Source organism: Carcharodon carcharias, chromosome 31 (assembly GCF_017639515.1).
Source record: "Carcharodon carcharias isolate sCarCar2 chromosome 31, sCarCar2.pri, whole genome shotgun sequence".
Classification (NCBI taxonomy): Eukaryota; Metazoa; Chordata; class Chondrichthyes; order Lamniformes; family Lamnidae; genus Carcharodon; species Carcharodon carcharias.
Window position 1 is genome coordinate 12,190,443 of NC_054497.1, and position 22,670 is coordinate 12,213,112.

The following is a 22,670-nucleotide window of genomic DNA, read 5'->3' on the forward strand; positions in this document are numbered from 1 at the left end:
CCACTTAAGGGCCTCAATTGAGGAAGGGTGGGTGGGCCGGCCTAGGCCTCACCCATCCCAGCGTAAAATTACAGCGAGGGAGCGGTGGGCGGGAGCCTAGTGGAAGGTCATCCAAGAAACTTTATGGCGACCCCGCTACCTTCAAGCCCACTGGCAGGGGGATGATAAAATTCTGCCCCATGCTGTTGAAGTTTTCCATCTTGCACTCATCTGGACAAAGGCAAGAATGCCAAATTTCAAAGGGAGCAACAATTTATACTGCATGAGGAAAAGGGGCTGATTGGTTGGCAAGTCGACTGTGATTGGTTGTGGCATTACCATGGAGAATGCATCAGGGGACTATTGTCCCCCATGCACTTGTTTAATTCAAACAAGGCATTATGCCTGATCATGTTCCTTTTGCCTACACAGGACAGGTATATGAATGTATGTAGCTTATAGTAAGCATAAGTGAGCCAAATTGTGAGCCCGACTGATATTTCTTAAATTGGTTGTTTATTTTATTTACTCATCCGTGGCATGTGGGCTGGCTAGGCCAGCATTTATTGCCCATCCCTAATTGCCCCTTGAGAAGGTGGTGGTGTGCAGCCTTCTTGAACTGAGGCAGTCCATGTGGTGTAGGCACACCCACAGTGCTGTTAGGGAGGGAGTTCCTGGATTCTGACCTGAGCAACAATGAAGGAACGGTGAAATGATTCCAAGTCAGGATGGTATGTGACTCGGAGAGGAACTTCCAGGTAGTGGTGTTCCCATGCATCTGCTGCCCTTGACCTTCTAGGTGGTAGAGGTCACAGGTTTGGAAGGTGCTGGTGAGTCACTGCAGTGCATCTTGTAGATAGTACACACTGTTGCTACTGGAGTGAGTGAATGTTTAAGGTGGTGGATGGGGTACCAATCAAGCAGACTGCTTTGTCTTGGATGGTGTCAAACTCCTTGAATGATGTTGGAGTTGCACTCAACCAGGCAAGTGGAGAGTATTCCACCACACTCCTGACTTGTGCCTTATAGATGGGTGGGCAGGCTTTGGGGAGTCAGGAGGTGAGTTACTTTCTGCAGAATTCCCAGTCTCTGACCTGCTCTTCTAGCCACAGTATTTATATGGCTGGTCCAGTTATGCTCCTGGTCAATGGCAACCCCCAGAATGCTGATAGTGGAGGATTCAGTGATGGAAATGCCATTGAATATCAGGGGGTGATGGTTAGATTTTCTCTTGTTGGAGATGGTCATTGCCTGATACTTGTGTGGCACGAATATTACTTGCTATTTATCAGCCCAAGACTGTTGTTCAGGTCTTGCTGCATATGGGCATGGACTGCTTCAGTATCTGGGGAATTGCAAGTGATGCTGAACATTGTGCAATCATCAGCGAACATCCCTACTTCTGACCTTATGATGGAAGGAAGATCATTGATGAAGCAGCTGAAGATGGTTAGACCTAAGGCACTAACCTGAGGAACTCCTGCAGTGATCTGCTAGAGCTGAGATGATTGACTATAAGGCCATAAGATGGAAGAGCAGAACCAGGCCATTTGGCCCATCGAGTCTGCTCCGCCATTCAATGAGATCATGGCTGATCTGATAATCCTCAACTCCACTTTCCTGCCTTGTCCCCATAACCCTTGATTCCCTTACTGATTAAAAATCTAAGATAAAAGCAAAACACTGCGGATGCTGGAAATCCAAAACAAAAACAAAAATACCTGGAGAAACTCAGCAGGTCTGTGTTCCTCTCTGCAGATGCTGCCAGACCTGCTGAGTTTTTCCAGGTATTTTTGATTAAAAATCTATCTATATCAGCCTTGAATACACTTAAAGACCCTGTGTCTACAGCCCCCTGTGGTAAAGAACTCCATAGATTCACTACTTTCTGAGAGAAGAAATTCCTCCTCATCTCCATTTTAAATAGGTGACCCCTTACTCTGAGATAATGTCCTCTGGTCCTAGACTCTCCCACAAGGGGAAACAACCTCTCTGCATCTACCCCGTCAAGCCCCCTAAGATTCTTATATGTTTCAATAAGGTTGCCTCTCATTTTTATAAACTCCAATGAGTACAGGCCCAACCTACTCAATCTCCCTTCATAAGAAAATCCCTCCCTACTCGGGATCAACCTAGTGAACCTTCTCTAGACTGCCTTCAATGCCAGTATATCTTACCTTAGATAAGGGGACCAAAATTGTTCACAGTATTCTAGGTGTGGTCTAACTAGTGCCTTGTATAGTTTTAGCGAGAGTTCCCTATTTTTATACTTCATCCCCTTTGAAATAGAAGCTAATATTCCATTTTCCTTCCCTATTACCTGTTGAACTTGTATGTTAGCTTTTTATGATTCATGCACGAGGACTCCCAAATCCCTCTGTGCTGCAGCTTTCTGCAGTCTTTCTCCATTTAAATAATATTCAGCTCCTCTATTCTTCCTGACCTCCAACAACCACAACCATCTTCCCTTGTGTTAGTGTAACTCTTGGCACACTTGACATATTGGTCAAAAGAGCAGGGAGAATTCCACTGCTCTTCTTTAAATATCGCCATGGGACCGTTTACATCCATGTGAGAGGGGAGAAGGGGCTTCAGTCTAAAAGACGTCACCTCCAACTGTGCAGGCTTGGGAGTGACAACCTGAATGAGATGCTCGAGTCTCTAAATTGGAACATGAAGCTAGAGCCTTCTGCCTCCCAGGTAAAGGGTGCTACCCGCAATGTCACAGCTGAGGTATCCCTGAAGCCCATAGCTCTCAACTGACAAGCTAATGTTGAGGCATGTGCTGCTAATTGTGGAATAAAGCAATTGAGAATTCACTATCACTGTTGTGAATTCTCCTGTGGTCCCTAGTTAATGACCCAGTTGAAAATGGCCATTTGGGAGTCAGTCACTGTGGCTGGGCCCGGGTTGACCCTCTGCCTGTGTTCACCTGGTGGTCATTACCAAAGGCGACTTCACAGCACCAATCAGCTTTACCCCTTCTGCAGCCGCCCCTCCTCCCACTCTCCTCACTCCCCCCACAACCCCAGCACCCACCACAATGGTCATAAGGAGTAATCCCTTTAAGCAGGAGCGTGTTGGCTCAGAGGTTGAACTGTGTAAGATGTTTAATCATTTTCTGCATCCACAGGGAGGCCTTTGTGGTTATATTTAGAAGCTAGTAATGAAACAGCCTGTGTGCTGTCAGGGTAAACTGTGAGCCAAGCGCTTACAGTGCCTGGGTCAGCAAAGCTGCACAATGTATTGAGAACAGCGAGGCCCAAGAAATATCGAGGGAGACACATCCTGACTGGGATCACTCGCCCCTGACACTCACACATGCCCCCACCCTCCCCCACTACGCACACCACCACCCCACCACCCCCGCCCCAACTCTATTTCTCTCCCTCCCCCACTTCCTTTCTGTCCTTCAAGCAAAGAGTTAAAGACATATCAAAGTGCCCAGTGTTGGTGTGGGGTGGGGAGGGGGTGGTTACCGTGACAACAGCTTGAAGCTCAAACTGATTGGTTGGCTTAATGTCCGCAATGTCCCAATGAGTGTCATTCAGGTTGACTGGGGGATGATTCAATCTGCGGGTTTGTGCTAAGATACGTGACGCAGATCAGAGGTAACCATTGAGCAAGAGGCGTTTTTATCTTCAATATCTTTCAAGGCCCTTGATGATCCACAATTTAAATGAAAAAAAAAGGCGATAAGGTTTACAAGACTTAAAAAAGAATTTGCTTTCCTAAAGCGGTTTTCACAACCTCAGGATGTCCCAAAGCAGATTGCAGCCAATGAAGTACTTTTTGAAGGGTAGTCACTATCACTGTGTAGGAAACATGGCAGCCAATTTGCACACTGCAAGCTCCCACAAACAGCACTGTGATAATGACCAGATAATTTGTTTTTCAACAATGTTGATTGAGGGATAATTATTGGCCAGGACACCAGGTGAACTCTTCTTCATAATAATGGCTGTGGGATCTTTTAGGTCCAACTGAGAGATCAGATTGAGCCTTGGTCTAACAGCTCACCTCAAAGCAACATTAGGGAGAGCAGCAATCAGATTGTGATCTAACTCCTGTTCTGTCTGGGACAATCTGTCTCACACTGGCTGCCACTGTCGAGAAATGAAATTCCTTTGAAGGCCATATTTGCAAGGAGCAATGGTGGACAAGGATTCTCCCAGGGTGAGGGTTGCACGCCATCTACAATGACGATTGAGTAGCTCCAACAATTCTACCACTCAGTCAGGAGAAGGCTCAAGGGAAATCAGATTGGTGACACCTGCCCAGTTGAGTGAGAGGGTAACATGGTCAGCACATCAATGATGGATGTATTACCCTTGCCCATATGGCACTAATCAGGTGGTAGAATATAATAGAGGCTGTGCCAGATAGGTTTTTATTCTCAGAGATTCCCCAATACAACGTGAAACTAAAGCCTGCTCAGTCACAGAAGGTTGAGGAGACTCAGTTCCTGTTGTTAAGCCCTTTTGTGTGAAAGGTTCGGGCTGGGTGCTTTCTCAGAGTTATGCAGTTGACTCAGGCACCGCTCTGCTGCGAGAGTGGCAGAAATGCAAATTAGCGCTGGCAGAGTGGGGATGACTCCAAGCAGTTTCCCAGCTTATGTCCAATTTCATAGCTTAGCTTACTGCCAGTCTCTCAGTAAGGAGAGGTTCCTGATCATTCCGGTGTAACCAGGAGCCTCCTGAGCTCCATGGTTTCTGCCACAAATGCTGCCACCAACAGGATGTGGGCATCGCTGGCTAGGCCGGGACTTTTCTTTTTAGTCATCCCTAATTACCCTTGAGAAGGTGGTGGTGAGCTGCCTCCTTGAACCCACTGCAGTCCATGTGGTGTAGATACACCCACAGTGTTGTTAGAAAGGGAAAATATCCCAATGAAGAGTCAAAACCTTAGGGAAGATTGGAAGAAAACGCTGTGGTTTTGGGTGAATGAAAACATATGTAGGTGCTTGGGTGATTATTGAAGGTAATGACAGTGTACACTTCCTTAAAACTCAGAGGCCAAGATGAATGATTGAGGTCTGGAGGGCACCAATGAGGTCAAAGAGTCAGAGTGAAGGCAAGTGAACAAGATTGGCTGGTGAATGTTGAGCTTGGATCCAAGAAACCTCCAGGAGGGAGTGAGATTGAATGAACCGAGAATCTTCACACTCCCAAGCACCCGGGAAAGAGTGGGTTTGATCAGGAGGCAGCGCAATGAATCTCAGCTATGGCACAGTGAGGATGCAGGGGGAAGGGTGATTGGGTGGGATGGTGGATACTGAAGTTTTGGAAGACCAAGAGAGGAAATTTCAGAGGAGAGATGGCTAAAAAGACACAAAGGAAGGTTGCTTGAGGAGTTAAGAGGATGGGCGCCAGAAACAAGAGAAGGTATCAGCTGCTAAACCTTTCTTTTCAAGGGTCTTCACTCAGGTGTGTGCAAGAGCTAGTAGAGACCGGGTATAGGAGCAGTGAACAATGTAGAAACATAGGAACAGGAGGAGGCCATTCAGCCCCTCCAGCCTGTTCTTCCATTCAGTGAAATCATGGTTGACCTGTGACCTAACTCCATATCCCTGCCATTGCCCCATATCCCTTAATACTTGTGATGAACAGAAATCTATCCATCTCAGATTTAAAATTAACAATCGATTGAGCATCAATCGCCGTTTACACATTTAATACGGGTGATGGGAGTCTTGCCCGCCAGCTGGAGAGCTGGTGAGAACCCTGCGGTGCCTCCTTTGGGGAAGACCCAGTCAGGCATTTAAATGGCTAGCAGCAGGCTTTGCACAGGATCAAGGGCCCCAATGGGGGAAAATCCTGCCCCTGAGAGTCACCGGTTAATCAGAGACCAGCAGCTCTTCTTTGCTGTCAGCGTCACTGGGGGAGCAGTGGCAACTGTCGGCAGTGCACCCACCGGGGGCCCGGGATCAGTGAGGAACCCAGGCCCCAGGTGAGTTCGGGCAGGATGAGAGTTGCGGGTTTGGAGATTGCAGGAGTGGGTGGGGCAGGGGGTTTGGAAGCAAGGGCAGGGCTTTCAGCTGCTCCCCCACCCACCTTACCTTCTCGATGCTGGATCCCTCAATCAGGCACTGAGTGGCTGACAACGAGAGTCTCTCTCTCTCCACCCTCCCTCCTCCAACCGCACCCACAAATAAACACACTAGGCTTTGAGGCTCCCTGCATGGTGACCATTGGAATGCCAGCAATAGCGGGCTGAGGTCCTTAAGTGGCTGCGGTGAGGCAGTAAGGACATTCACAAGCCTCCGCGCCCCAGACTGAATCAGGGCAGATGTGGGAAGACAGCAGGGTCCTCACCCGACACCCTCCAACCCAATGAAATGCTCCTTCACCTCCAAACTCCACCCCCCCCCCCCCCCACCGGGGAAGGGCATTAAATTTGTGTGTAGAAATGTTCCCTAATGTCAGGCCAGGAAGATTTGGCTCTAAGTTTTAGAATCTGCCCTCAGGCCCTTGACTCCCCAACCAGTAGAAACATCTATCCTGTAAGTCCCATTTAATATCCTGAAACTTCGGTCAAACACCCTTTAGCCTTTTAATAATGCCTTACAGCCTTTAAAGGGTGCCTTGTTGAAAGAATTTCATTTTCATTATCTGGACAACCATTACATAGGTCCAGAGATAGATGCTGGGTAAACTGCAGAGCATCCCAGAGAAAGTCAAACCATAAGTTGGGAATCAGTGTAGTCTTGGATCTGGAAATGTCTTGAATTAGAGAAATCTTCTGGGGGAAGTTTTGTTGATATTATTGCTGCTTATTTTTAAAGAACTGGCAAGGTAGGTTCTGTGTATATATAGGTATCTAAATGCTACTTGTGTAGCTGAAATGATTCAATATATATTCCAGCAAGCACCAACAGAGTAAAAATAACACAAAAACTGCAATGGTAAGCAAATAATGGAACTAAACAAATGATAAGTTACATTAATAATATTGTCTGCTTGCTTGAGATGAAACGGGAGTAGATAATGATCCATTTTATGTAATTTGAAAATGAATTTCCAATTTATTTGGCTTCACCCTCTGCCTGCAGAAGGACATTATTACAGGCTAATTATTCTGCAACCTCATTAGAAGCTACGACCTGAAAGCTGTCTCTCTCTCTCTCTCTTGCAAACAATCAAAATGCAATAACTTAAAGCACAATCAGCTTGAGAGCGCTGTGTTCTATTCCGAGTGCCTCACCTGGTCTATCAGATGCAACACCCAGAATGATACTGGGTCTAAAAAGGCTAAATTATGAGGATGCATTGCATGGGCAAGGCTCATTTTCCTTGAGTATAGAGGATTAGGGGGTGATCTAGTGAAGGTGTTGAGGATGATTGAGGGATTTGATAGGGTAGTTGCAGAGAAGCGGTTTCCTCTGATAGGGGAGCCGAGAACAACAGGTCATAAATTAATAATGAGTCGCTGGTCATTCAAAGGTGATGTAAGGAAGCACTTCTTCGCCCAAAGGGTAATGAAAATTTGGCACTCTGTCTCCCCCAAAATGATGTCAAGGCTGGGGATCAATTGAAAAATCACAACTAAGACTGATAGCATTTTGTTGGGTATTAAGAGTTATGGTAGCAAGATGGGTAGGTGGAGTTAAAATACAGATCTGCAACAATCTAATTGAATGGCAGAACAGGCTTCAGGCGCTGAGTGGCATCGTCCTGTTATTATCTTCCTAGGGTGGCTGGAGCCTCGCTTTGTCTTAACCTATTATTCCACCTCCCTCTCCACCTTGAAAGTTACTCCCTGTATTGAGGCTGCTTCCTGGGTTGGCAGGAATGGAGAACAATTACCACTCTTAGTCTGTCTATCAGCGCTCCTCATAGTTTGGTCCATCTTTTCCAATCGATGGTTGTGTGGTTTATGATCAGAATGGACATGCCTGGCTCACTTCAAGGGTTGTCTTATAAGGAAAGGTTGGACAGACTGGGTCTGTTTCCACTGGAGTTTAGAGGAGTGAGAGGTTCCTTGATTGAAGTATATAAGATCCCGAACTGTCTTGGCAAGGTGGACGTGGAAAGGATGTTTCCTCTTGTGGGTGAATCCAGAACTAGGGGGCAATGTTTTAAAATTAGGGGTTGCCCTTTTAGGACAAAGTTGAGGAGAAATTTTTTCTCTCAGACAGTTGTGCAACTTTGGAACTCTCTGCCTCAGAAGGTGGTGGAGGTGGGGTCATTGAATATTTTTAAGGCGTTGGTAGATAGATTCTTGTTAGGCAAGGGAATCAAAGGTTATCAGGGATAGGTGGAAATGTGGAATTCGAAACAGAAGCAGATCAGCCACGATCTCATAGATTGGTGGAGCAGGCTCAAGGGGCTGAATGGCCTACTTCTATTTCTATTTCTTGTGTTCTTATGTAAAGGTCTGAGGAGCTCGACAGTTTTCACTGTCTGTGAAAGAATGAATAGGCGGTAGTGCTAAGAGTTTTAATTTCAACAGTCACTAATATATTGATTAGATTTTATATTTTATAATCCAGTGCAGCACTGAGGGAGTGCTACACTGCCATAGTGCTCTCTTTCAGACGAGATGTTAAACTAAGGCTCTGTCTGCCCTTTCAGGTGGATGTGAAAGATCCCATGGCACTATTTTGAAGAAGAAGAGCGGGCTGGTGTCCTGGCCAATATTTATCCCTCAATCAACCTCACAAAGGCAGACCATCTGGGCATCATATCCATTGCTGCTTGTGGGATATTGCTGTGCACAAATTCGCTACCACATTTCTAATATTACAACAGTGACTGCGCTTCAACAAGTATTTCATTGGACATAAAGCACTTTGGGGTGACCTGGGTCATGAAAGGCGTTAGATAAGTGCAAGTCTTTTTTGTTGTGACAGCTTCTGAGCATCAAAATATGTAACCACTCCATTGTGCTATTTACATATTCAGTTGAATTCTTTCTCAAACAATTCTGTAGCATTGGAGCAAGATCTTTTCATCGCCATAGCCCACTCAGTTCCATCCGCATAAAGTAGATAGAAAGAAGGTTAAGGTAGTCTGTGAGGTTGAGCCATCTGAGTCCCCTCTCCAGGGAAGCTTTACCTTGGGAATTGTCACATTTGGAAAAGTCACACAAGGTTCTTTATTATTGCATGACTGTTTTGTGTTTATCAAGTGTTGTGTGCATTAGAACTGGAGAATAGAACCCATTCTCTCTGAGCTCTGCCAACTCAGCATAGATTCATCACCAGAATTGAACCTGTGACCTTCTTGGTCTTGTGACTCAGCAACTAATCATGTGACACGCTTGTTCGCTGAGGACACTTCAGTGTCCTACCAGGCTCAGCACGGTCGGCTGCTTCTCCTGCCCTCACTGATCAGGACCTCAAGCTCTCTCTAAATTAAACCTAAAGAGCACACCCGAACCTATTCAGCCTGAATAAAGAGCCCTTAACCACGTCATACCTTATTGGAACATGATCTGATGAAAGCCTCACTTGTGGAAATGGCCCTCCCTCCTCCACCCCAAAATCAGCAACAATATCAAGCCATTGAAATCACTTTCCCTTTTGCAGCTCAACGACAACTTATAAACCTGGCTCTGCTCCAGATTTCCATTTCTGCATGAAAAAGAAACATCTGAGCTCAGACTCGCCAACATTTAGTCCTGGCCACTGTCCAAGCTCACGGTAACTAATATTTGGCTCCCAGTGGTGCACCTCTACTATTGAAAATATCGCTCCTGTCTTGCAACAACATTGAAAGGATCCCTCAGCACCACTGAAGGGGAGATGTTGATGTTGCCCCCACCGCCCCCCCCAACTAAAGACGTGATGATACGCTGCAGACATCTGCTAGCAGATCAAAGGCACTTTCTCTCCAAATGGAACGTTAGCCTTAAGCTCTAAGAAATAGGAACAGGAGTAGAGCATTCGGTCCCTCAAGCCTGCTCCATCATTCAATAAGATCATGGCTGATCTTCTTGTGTTTCAATTTCCACATTCCCATCTAACCCCAATAACCTTTGATTCCCTTACCTAGCCTAAAATCTATCTACCTCTGACTTAAAAATATTCAATGACCCTGTCTCCACCGCCTTCTGAGGCAGAGACTCCCAAAGTCACACATCCCTCTGAGAGAAAAAAATTCTCCTCATCTCTCTTCATTGCAAGGAGGAATGGAGTATAAAAGTAGGGAACTCTTATTACAACTGTAAAGGGCTTAGAGGAAACCGCACCTGGAGTATTGTTTATAGTTTTGGTCTCCTTATTTAAGGTGGAACATATTTGCATTGAAGGCAGTTCAGAGAAAGTTCACTAGACTGATTCCTGGGATGAAGGGATTCCTTCATGAGGAAAGGTTGAGCAGTTTGGGCCTATACTCATTGGAATTTAGAAGAACGAGAGGTCATATTATTGAAACATGTAAGATTCAGAGGGGGCTTGACAGGGTAGATGCTGAAGAGGACATTTCCCTTCATGGGGGAATCTAGAACTTGGGGATACAGTTAGAAATAAAGGGTCTCCCATTCAAGATGAAGATGAGGAAAAATTTCTTCTCTCAGAGGGTCGTGAGTCTTTGGAATTCACTACCCTGAGGAGCAGTGGAGGCTGGGTCACTGAAGATATTCAAAGCTGAGTTGGGCAGATTTTTGATCTACAAGGCAGTCAAAGGTTATAGGGCAGCAGGCAGGAAAATGGAGTTAAGACCACAATCAGGTCAGCCATGATCTTATTGAATGGCAGAGTAGGCTAGAGGGACTGAATCGCCTACTCCTTCTCCTATTTCTTATGTTCTTATATCCAATAAGCAGAAGCTCCCCAACAATCCGAGATTCCATTGGCACAATAATATGTAATTCTTATTTTGTGTTGTTGTATTACTAAAAACAGAGCCACACTTGTAGCTCACAAAAAAAATGTGCTGTAAGGACTATAAGACCAGGAGCCTTTGAGCTCCTTATATGTGTTCATAGAATCATAGAATGGTTACATCACAGAAGGAGGCCTTTCAGCCCATCATGTCCATGCCATTTGATCACAGTTCGGGTATCAGTTGGAATACTACCCTTGTCTTTACCATTTCTAGACTTAAGAGAAAAATACAATCTGGCTGATTCCTCACCCTCTGATTCCTAACAGGTGAACCCTTGCTAGCAAGTATGCAGTTTCTTGGGGAGAATGAGTTCAGGTTCGTATTTGACAACTCTGCATTTGAAGACCCTCCCGGCATTCACAGTGTAGGACCAACAGGAAAAGAATGGCCACTTGGTTGAGAATCCAACCTTCAGGAATGGAGTGATGCAGTACTAAATTGATCAAAAACAAAGTTTTTGTGCTCGATCTTCAGTACAAGATCTTTGTTCCCATTGGTTTATATCTTCCTCCTTTCTTAGCAATCCCTACATTGTTGTTATTTTAATAAATAATTGAGACTTAAGAGAATAAGGGATTGGTACCTCAAGGCCTCCATAACAACCTGGAATCAGGAACATTGACCAATAGAAGGGAAAATGTCCCATTTTCAGGTGCCCTTAGCAACTTAGAGCTGGTGACTCCTACTAACAGGACTGAGAACGTCCTGGGACCAGTTCTCCTTTGTCATGTACTCCTGACAAGTCTCCAAAGCTTCCAGTCTCTGAATACTGGGCTGATGTTGAGTGGTGCACTCATGTCCGATGGGTGTGTTACAGTGATGACCCAACCCTCCCCACCCCCAACTTGAAGAGCAAGGGGGGTTTTGTGAGCCAGGTTAATGGCCTGGCCCATGTAGAAAGGGGCCTTGGCAACAGTAGGAACTGAGAATGCAATCAGCTGGATGCAAACACAATGGGGGAAATGAATTCCCTTTGGCATGGAAGAGGAGAAGGAGAATGTCTCATCACATGCACTAGGTTCCGGCTACACCAGACAGGGCAAGAAAGAGCCAAGATCCACATCACATCAACTCATCTTGCACTTGATGTACAATTCCCAGGCATCCCTGAAGTGACATGGAAGTGGGGAGATGGCATGGGAAGTGAGGGCGGAGGCGATAGATGGCATTGTTGGAGGGGCTACAGCGGGGGAGTGGGGTTGGAATGGGGGAAGGGTGAGGGGGATGGAGACGGCATGGGAGAGGGATTGGGGGAGATAGTGTGAGATGGGAGAGTGGAGAGAAAGATAGGATGGCAAGGGATGAAGGGCTATTTTATGAAGAAAGGTTGAACAGGTTTCGCCTATACCCATTGGAGTTTAGAAGAATGAGAGGTGATCTTATTGAAACAAAAAAGATCCTGAAGGGACTTGATAGGTTGGATGTCGGGAGGATATTGTGGGAGAGATTTGAACTAGGGAACACTGTTTAAGAATAAGAGTTCTCCCTTTTAAGGTGGAAATGAGGAGAATTTTTTTTCTACCAGAGAGTCATTAGCATGTGGAACTCTCTTCCTCATAAAGCAGTGGAGGTTGTGTCATTGAATTTATTCAAAGCTGAGTTAGACAGATTTCTGATCGACAGTGGGTTATTGGGGGGCAGACAGGAAAGTGGAGCTGAGACCACAACCAGGTCAGCCATGATCTTATTGAATGGCAGAGCAGGCTCAAAGGGCTGAATGGCCTACTCCTATTCTTAAGTCCTATGTTTCTATGGATATAACTGGTCAGGGCTGATGGAATAGGGGATGCGGATGGCATGGGAAGACGGCATCGGATGTGGGTTGGGATGGGGATAATATAAGAGGGATGAAAGGCATGGCATGAGATTGATAGCATAGGAAGGATCAGATGGCATGGGATTGGGATTTAAGGAAGTACGGTTGCAATAAATAAACTAATTTCACACAAATGTTTTGCGGATTTCTGCTAATTAAAGTGAACCCCAGTGGCGTTCAAAAATGTGTTATTTTTCATTCCCTTTGAAAGTGCTTATTTATTAATTATAAAAATATTGGGAGATAGGAAGATAAGCGGTTTGAGTGACAGCTGAGGATTATCTAATCAGGTGTTGATGCTTCTCTTCACTTTACGATTGGTGATGGGAAGGTGGAGCTTCATGAGGATGGACATTTCAGGAAACCAATGGCTGAAGAGGGCCAGGCAGGGCTGTCCAGGATCTCCAGGTGATGTGATGCAACCTCCCTGCATATGTCCAAACTCAAGTTGGACACCTTACCCATATTTCATTAGGAGCTTATGCTTTTTTTTTCATTTACAGGATGCAGGCACCATTGGCTGGTCCAGCATTTATTGCCCATCCCTAAATGCCTTTGGGAAGATGGTGGTGAGCTGCCTTCTTGACTCGTTGCAGTCCCAATGGTGTAGGTACACCCACAGTGCTGGCAAGAAGTGAGTTCCAGAATTTTGACCCAGCCACAGTGAAGGAACAACAATATATTCCCAAGTCAGAATGGTGAGTGGCTTGGAGGGGGACTTCCAGGTAGTGGTGTTCCCATGTGTCTGATGCCCTTGTCTTTCTAGGTGGTAGCGGTCATGGGTTGGAGGTGCTGTCTTAGGAGCCTTGGTGAGCTTCTGTTGCGCATCTTGTAGATGGTACACACTGCTGCCACTGTTCGTGAGTAGTGGAGGGAGTGAATGTTTGTGGAAGGGGTGCCAATCAAGCAGGATACTCTGTCCTGGATGGTGTCAAGCTTCTTGAGTGTTATTGAAGCTGCACTCATCCAGTCAAACGGAGAGTATTCCATCACACTCCTGACTTGTGCCTTGACAACCGTGGACAGGCTTTGGGGAGTCATGAGGTGAGTTACTCACTGCAGAATTCCCAGTCTCGGACCTACCCTTGTGGCCTTGGACTTATATGGCTAGTCCAGTTCAACAGTCACCCCCAGGATGTTGATAGTGGGGAATTCAGCGATGGTAATGCCATTGAATTTCAAGGTGCAAAGGTTAGATTCTCTCTTGTTGGAAACAGTCATTGCTTGGCACTTGTGTGGCATGAATGTTACTTGCCACTTGTCAGGCCAAGCCTGGATATTGTCCATGTCTTGCTGCATTTGGATATGGGCTGTTAGGCCTGAGTTCAATAAACTATTCTCAACAAGACTAAGAAGGTCATGTTTCGAGGTGCCCTTAGTAACCTGAGGTCAATGACCTCACCAATAGGACTGAAAGGCTCCTGTTGTCAATTAAGTTTCCCCAAGACATGCAACATTTAGCTATGACACTGAGAATGTCTTAGCACCAGTGGCAACCAGACACTTGTGTCCTGTAAATATCAAGACCAGTGAAATCCTTATATTTAAACACAATTCCTTAATGATGAGATATTGTGCATAAGAACTGATAAGGAATCATGGCATGATGTACACTTAAAGGGCTGAAATAGAGGGCTGGCTAGTGTTAAATTATTCAGTTTGACAGATTAGAGAGGACCAGGGGACATGAGTTTAAATTATGACAGAGGGGGAGTGGACAAGATGTTAGCCAGTGGGTCTTTTCCCAGAGAATAGTGAAGAATTGGCTTCGAGTCCTTGGTCCGCCTACAAAGCGACGAAGTGATGTCAGAGAGATTGGCACAGCCCACGGGATGTCCTTGGGATGAAGGTGCATGTGGCTCATGGATAAATTGCTTTGCTGAAATTGGTGACAGAAGTGGGAATGAGTTCCAATCAGAATTTGAGCCAAAAGGCTGAGTTCCAATGGGCCTCCCTGACTCTGTCAGATACAGCCTGGCTAACCCAGAAATAGCAAAGCTCCCTCTACTCTGTCACTGAGCATCAGAAGAATGTCCTCCATATTGTATCAGGGGAATTTCTACCCATGAGTCAGAAATACCCTAGATGCCCTGGGATCAGAACAAACATTTTTGAGAGGTAACATGTAATAATTGGAGTGGTTTGCAATTAATTAATGATTTGCGATATTTAGAAGATTTTAATGTTTTGAACTTGTTACCCAGGCACCCCTTTGAAGTGATTGGTGTGGCCTGGGGAAAGTACTTTTTACTCATGCCGCTTGTGGGAGCTTGCTGTGCACAAATTGCCTCCATTGTTCCTCTACATTACAACAGCGACTACACTTCAAACATACCTCGTCGGTCGTAAAGTGCTTGTGGGATGTCCTGAGGATGTGAAGGGGCTATCCAAATGCAGGTCCTTTCTTTCTCAATGGATGATTACCATGGAAACGTGTGTGGAAGGTGTCTGTTTCACAGAAGCTCACCTATTGTACAAAGTAGCGTTTATAAGAAAAAACAAGAATATCAGAACTAGGAGCAGGGCTACGCCCCTGCAGCCTGCTCCACCAATCAATAAGATCATGGCTGACCTGATCGTGGCCTTAACCCAACTTTCCTGTCTGTCCCCCGTTACCTCTGACTCCCTTGTCAATCAAAAATCGGTCTAACTCAGCCTTGAATGTATCCAATGACCCACTGGGGAAGAGAATTCCAAACGCTAAAGACCCTCTGAAGAAAAAAGGAAATTTCTCTTCATGTCCTTCATAAATGGGAGGCCCCTTGTTTTTAAATTTTATATTGTTTAATAAGATGAGGTGGTGCGTGGCTTTATTGGGACTGGGGTTATTTTTATGTCATTGCCTGGTCACGGCTGCAGTTCTCCCCTACATTCAGGTGCACAAGTGGCTGGTCTCCAATGAACACCACCTTGTACATTGGGAGCCTAGAGAGCCCGAGCAAGCACAAGTGACTGTGAGACTTTGATCCCTGTCTGTGGGTGCAGTAATTGCATTTGTGATGACCTCGTGTTCTTATAACTTCCACAGATTCGTATCACGAAGCCAGGCCGGAGGTGGGTTGAAGCTGTCAATGTGTTCGTTGGCCAGTCTTAATGCGACATGATGATGCCCAGCAAGTACTGGATGGCGCTGACAAGATCTTTGGCCATAGTATTCCCAGCCCTATATCCCCTCCATCTTCAACCTTCATAATGTTGTCCGCCTCCATCCCTGCCTCAGCTCAGCTGCTACTGAAACCCTAATCCATGCTATTGTTACCTCCCAGCTTGACTGTTCCAAGGTTCTCCTTGCACCCTCTGTAAGCTTAAGGTCATCCAAAACTTAAGCACCCGTGTCCTAACTTGCACCAAGTCCTGTTGGCCCATCACCTGTTGCTCACTGACCTCACTGGCTCCCAAATCCTTGTTTGCAAGTCCTCATCCCTCCTCTTTCTCTGACCCCCTATAAGTCAATGAACAGTGGGGCAATGGAACAGGTCCCAGTGCAATTTAGGATATGGGCAGCAGAGTTTTGGATGTCATCAAGCTTACAGAGGGTAGAAAGCTGGGGGCCGGCCAGAAGCACATCGGAATAGCCAAGACTAGAATTAATAAAGGCAATGGATGAGGGTCATACAGGAGCAAATGAGCTGAGGTGGGTGAGGTTGGGTGATATTAGAGTGGAATTGACGGTCTTAGCAAAGGGGTAGCTATGCGGTCAAAACTTCAGGGTCAACTCTGACAGTGAGATTGCGAACAGTCTGGTGCAGCCTCAGACAGCCACAGGAAGAGGAATAGAGTCAGTGGCTAGGGGACTGAGGACTATGGCTTCAGTCTCCCCGATGCTTAGTTGGAGGAAGCTTCTGCTCATCCAGTCAGATAATGTAGAGAGAGTGGGCGGGCTGAAAGAGGTGGTGGTGAGATAGGGCTGGGTGTCATCAGTGACATGTGACAGCTGACACTCTGTTTCTGGATGATGTCACTATGAGGCAGCAGCATGTAGGTAAGAAATAGGAGGGGGCCAAGGATAGATCCTTGGGAAAATGAAAGAGTGCGGGAGGGAATAGAGAAGCCATTGCAAGTGAAGCTCTGCTGACCAAGACAGAAAATAGGGTGAGGTGTCACTAACAGGTGCAACCAATCGCAAGTGCCTTAAATATTAAAAAGAAGACTTGACAAGGTAAGTTTTTTTCCCCATTTATTCAGAGAATAGTGTGATTAAGAAATGTTTTACAGTTCTGTACATTTCTCTAACTCTACTCAATTTATAGGCATTCGTACAGGGTTTTTTTTGTTCTGCAGATGTCTGGACAATCAAAAGCATGCACAGATTTTAAGAGCTGTAAGTATCAGTCCATACTCAAAAGATTCATACCTGTGTTTTTTTTTTGTTCTGTTTTTCTTTTGGCAAATTTTAATTAATCAGATTTTTCTAGATGTCTGACAATCTCTCAACAAAGTAATACAAAAAGAACTGGCAGATCATCTTGTAAATTTCCCTGATCACCTCAAAATAGACCTTTCCTCCCAGCCCGCTGTACAACGACTTGATACACTATTTGGACGTTTTATGTTGGGGACACAGGACAACCACCCCATTAGACAACCTCCTTTTGATATAAGACTTAGTGATTTCTCTACAGTCAGTGTCAGCAGGGGCTTAAGGAGGCAGGTACAGCACGGGGTTAGATACAGAGTAAAGCTCCCTCTACACTGTCCCCATCAAACACTCCCAGGGCAGGTACAGCACGGGGTTAGATACAGAATAAAGCTCCCTCTACACTGTCCCCATCAAACACTCCCAGGACAGGTACAGCACAGGGTTAGATACAGAGTAAAGCTCCCTCTACACTGTCCCCATCAAACACTCCCAGGACAGGTACAGCACGGGGTTAGATACAGAGTAAAGCTCCCTCTGCACTGTCCCCATCAAACACTCCCAGGACAGGTACAGCACAGCCTTAGATACAGAGTAAAGCACTGTCTCCATCAAATACTCCCATGACAGGTACAGCACGGGGTTAGATACAGAGTAAAGCTCCCTCTACACTGTCCCCATCAAACACTCCCAGGACAGGTACAGCATGGGGATGGATACAGAGTAAAGCTCCCTCTACACTGTCCCCATTAAACACTCCCAGGGCAGGTACAGCACGGGGTTTAATTACAGAGTAAAGCTCCCTCTACGCTATCCCCATTAAACACTCCCAGGGCAGGGACAGCACAGGGTTAGATACAGAGTAAAGCTCCCTGTACTGCTGCAAGAAGCCTCCTCAGGTGAGATAAGAGTTGAATCCAGGATAGAGCTCCTTCGATGCTGTCTGATTGCTGTGCCTTAATTATCCTTCCCTATATTTGGCTGAAAAACATCTCCCAATTCTCTGTCATCACGTCGCTATTCTCACCGACTCTCTGCCCATCTCTTAGTGAACTGAGAGCTGGTTAACCCCCATGAGCTTATACCCACTGGACAGAGACAACTCTGACCACACCAAAGCAAGGACAGATTTTCTTACTGTGAGGTTGGGCCCAGGGGGGCTGAACCTTCTCCCCACATCTCCCCCCATACCCCCTCCACCCTCTGCTTTAAGCCCTCAAAGTTCCAGAGATATTTACTTAGAGGGTGGGGGGGGGAAAAGGTGGAAGATTTGAAATATTAAAACAGCACACAACATATCTGGGATCAGTCCGAAGATTCTAAAGATGTTCTCAAACAGATTTCTGTACATCATAAGTTTAACCCTACATATATCTAAAAAAACACCAATGTTCCTTTAAACCCTGCAGAGAAATGCTGACTTCCCTGCAGTGCTTCCCATATTAATATTCTCTGGCATTTTTTTTTATTTTCCTGTATGATAAAATGTCACCCAAAAATATTGCACAAATACTTTGTACATTTTTTCCTGTAAATTTTTTGTTGTTATTGCGCATAACTTTTCTGTCAAAAATGTTTGCATAAATATCAACACAGATATCACATAAATATCAGTCAAGGCGGAATTTGAAATCACATACACAAAATAATGAGGGCACTGGACTCCAGTGAACACCCAGATCCAAACACTTGGGACTCACTCTCTGGGGTCACACCCACCCCAGCAGATAGGCTATTGGTCCTGATGGAGGGCTAGCAGTGTTAAATGGTGAAACCCAACTCGCATTATTGACAGCCAAGAGGCTAACGGTCCACCCCTTGAATCAACAAGTGGGGATGAGGAAGGGGAGAGCAGAGGAGGGAAGGGGAGTGTGGAGGGGCAAGTGGAGTAACAGAGTTGGGGGCAGGGGGGGGAAAGGGGAGTACAGAGGAGAGAATGTGGAGAGGAAAGGAGTGCGGAGTGGGGTAAGGGATGTGCGGGGGAGGCATGGGGAGTGCAGAGGGGCTGAACAGGACCGTTGGGGGGGGGGTGAAGAGAATGTGAAGGGGAACGGAGTGCGGAGTGGGGTAAGGGCTGTGCGGAGAGGATATGGGGAGTGCAAAGGGAGGGAACAGGAGTGCGGTGGGGGGAGAGCAGTATAGAAGGGGAATGGGAGTGGAAACGGAGAGAGAGATTTCCTCTAATCCATCTGACAGGAAGATGTTCGTTTTTGCTTAGTTTTACAAATCCACGAGAAATGGCAGTTGGAGTAAATCTCTCCCTCTGAGGTTCCTAACATGTAACTCAGGACCCCCCCCCCTCAACACATCAACCCCCCATCCAATCACCGCCCCCACCCCCCACCTCACCCGGCCTCCTATCTCTCAGCTCCCCCAGGCTTTTTCCTCCTGAAGATTAGTAATAACCTCCCTGAGCTGCCGCGCAGTGTCTCTAAACCCAGAATGCAGCTTGATTGCAACATCATAAAGAGGCAACAAGGCCCTTAATGACCTAAAGATGCCAATGACATTAGCTTATTTTTGAACTTTTAAAAATTAAAATGCTGTTGGGCTGCAGGCACATGGGACAGTTGAGGATGTCTCAGGAGGTAGCCTTTAAGGTCAGTTAGTTCAACTCCCAACCTTTTTCTTTCACCAGCCTCTTTCCCTTTCTCTTCCCTCGTGTCCTCAGCCCAGCTGCCACTTGTCGCTAAGATGATTAGGAAGCTGCACCCATGTCCCTACCAGTGCCACTTTCAGCCAAGCATATAGGGTCAGCCAGGCATGTAAGGTCAACCACTCGCAGGAGTGACTCCTACTCCCCACCTAACTCCACCAAGTATTTCCTCAAGCCTACAGTGAAACCTCTAAGCCCGACTCCCCAGAGCTACGCAGTAACCGCCAGTAATTCCACGGCATAAGAAGACGTGAGGGTTTAACGGGCATCGATCCTCAAAAGCTATTGGGAGTTGCACCATGCTACATGCCCAGAATCCTGACAGAAAGGTCGATCCTCCGGTCTGTTTTCCATAAAATTTAGGCATTTTTACACCAAAATGTCTGTTCCTTAACACCCTCTCCCCCAGATCAGGTTAAATAGAGCCGTGTAGCGGATTGGCACAGGATGTCCACCTTATCTCCACTGCCAGCGCCTCCTTTTGCCTCCTCCATCAGGATCAGATTGCCAACAAGCGCCAATGACCCAATCAGTGATAGGCCTGGGGTCTCCGGTGCCCATCTCCCCCTCAGTACACATTTACAACGCTTTCCACAACCATTGCAAGAAAGCGTCAGGGCGAAGAACAAAAATACTTTCAGACAATTTAATTGAGTAATTTTTTTTCTTCCTTTTTTTTAGATCTCAGTAGGTTTAAAGGGCAGGGTGGATCTGACCAATCACAGGCATGCTTAAAGGAAAAACATTCAAAAAGGGATTTAAAAGATTCAAAAATGCATAAATACTTCAGAGCAAAATTCGGCAAGACCAAACTGGTTGAGTGTTACAGCAGATCCATTGCTGGTGATGTGTTTCGCTACAGTAAATCAGAACTGCCAGGTTCAGTTACCAGTGCTCACAACATGCAGATCATTGACAGCAAATAACCATGTTAATTCATGCATCTGGAGAGTTTTTGCACAGATCTTTCTAAGGCGGGGGGGCCTATCGCTACATCTCTTCGTCCTGGGTTCTGTGTTTGAATGCCAGCGGGCATCCCAACACAAGGAAGGGAAACATCTCAGAAGGTTTGAGAAATGAGCTGGTGGAACTACAGGGGTGGGAAGGAGAGGGAGATCAAAGGCAAGGCAAGGCCTAAGGCCGGGATAGACAGGTTTTTGGTCTCTTAGGGAATCAAGGGATATGGGGAGTGGGCGAGAAGATGGAGTTGAAGCCCAAGTTGAGCCATGATCGTGTTGAATGGCAGGGCAGCTCGATGGGCCTTGTGATCTACTCCTGCTCTTATTTCTTATGCTCTTAAGTGTTTTTAAAAGGTGTTTGAAGGGAAGGGCAAGTCATAAGGGGTTCAAGGAGAGAAAGCCAGAAGGCATCAGTGTTGTGACAGAGGATTTTCCCTACAACAGAGAAGAAGTGTGAGGATGGTTAAGCAGTGAAGCAAGAAGTACTTTTGGGAATGTATAAGTCATAGAGTCATAGAGGTCTACAGCACAGGAAAAGGCCCTTCAGCCCATCGAGTCTGCGCCGGTCAAACAAGTACCTAACTATTCTCATCTCATTTTCCAGCACTAGGCCCATAGCCTTGTACGTCATGGCATCGCAAGTGCACATCTGACTGGAGCCTTTTCAGTTTGGTGGCTGGGGTATTGGCGAGGTTTGAAAACAAGATGGCCAAAATGACACTGTACTGACAAGCCTGAAGAGACATTTGATGTGGCAAGTTTTTCCTCTGGTAACATCATGACAGATTTCCTGCTTGAAACATGTGATGAGACAACAGCTCTGCCTAAAGCTGAATAAAACACAACAGCGCCATGGAAAGACCTGTAACTGGTAGCATGAGCTCCCCTTACAACAGTGAAAAGTTTTGGATAGCAAAGCTTGAATCCAAGTTACATTTACCCCTCAAGGAATGAATTGCATTATTTAGTGCTTTACTAAAATCCTATGCAACCAATGGGCCGAAACATTCACGGGAAAACATTCCCAACGTACCAGCACATAGATGGATACTTGCAAAACTTTTGGAAGAAAGGGTGGTGGAATAGTTAGATTTACCATAAACCTGTTCAAACTCCCAAATCTGACTTTCAGATGTTCAACATGGATTCAAGGTAAAGTATTGCGTTTCCACCCCTAGATGTCTCTAGTGTGCTTGCTAACAAGAATATGGTGCATCACGTTTCCAATGAGCTGGTGGCATCTGTTGGCAGAAGCTAAGTACTGCAACAGCCTTTATTGTTAGTCTGTTGAGAAGTCCAACCAGGATTATTTCTTTTAACTTGTTAGAACTATTTGTTGCTTAATCACATGAATAATTTACCACAGGAAGTCTTTTTCCATTTTTTTTAGGAATGTGTAAAACTCTACTCTTCCACTGAAGTGCCTCACGCTCTCAGAGAACATCCTTCATGCTGTGTTGGCATGCTGGTTGCACGTTGGGCGTCCAGCAGAAGGCTGAGTCAATCTACCATTCATTGGGTTTAGTGAACACAAATGTAACTCCCATTGGCTAATGTTGACTGAATCTTTTAAAATTGAAACCACAACATGGAGCAACAAGGGCATGAGTCATTAAAGGTTTACAGAATGGGAGATAGCAATAACTAGGTGATGTCAAACTTGGGTTTCAGAAACTAAAAGAGAGTAGGTAGGAGAGAAGAGTGAGGGAGGTAAGACATTCCAGTTTCAAGGTCCTGGCAGAGATTGTGTTTGAGCAGGAGATGGTGTGATGAGTCTCAGTTGAGGAGGCAGAGAAAAGGGAAAGGGTGTAGGGTGGGCTATGGGCATTGTTGAATATCCTGAGCCAGTGATGCTGTCAGAGTGTCTGCTTCTGTCAAGGGTCAAAGCTTTCCTGTGAAGAAGTTTTCCCATTTGTCTGTCATCACAGTCAATCACATCAAATAGAATTTAAAAAGAAATATCCAATTAGGAGATCGAATTGAACCCACTACAGCCTATAATATAAACAGGTTAAAGCTGATGTTAAAATAGCGAACAAACAAATGCCATGTGACTGCATTAAACATTGCTCTG

The 22,670-nt window shown here is 45.8% G+C and overlaps 1 long non-coding RNA gene across 3 annotated transcripts; it reads left to right on the forward strand.

The window, feature by feature from the left end:
* The first annotated feature begins 13,266 nt into the window (after positions 1-13,266).
* LOC121271813 lies at positions 13,267-22,670 on the forward strand. Of its 3 annotated transcripts, none has more exons than XR_005941762.1 (3): positions 13,267-13,322; positions 15,653-16,945; positions 21,201-22,670. It is a non-coding gene; the product is annotated as an uncharacterized LOC121271813 (long non-coding RNA). The 3 variants fall into 3 exon arrangements; XR_005941760.1 differs by lacking the exon at positions 13,267-13,322 and having other exon boundaries at positions 15,543-16,945; positions 21,201-21,748; positions 21,987-22,670; XR_005941761.1 differs by lacking the exon at positions 13,267-13,322 and having other exon boundaries at positions 15,543-16,945.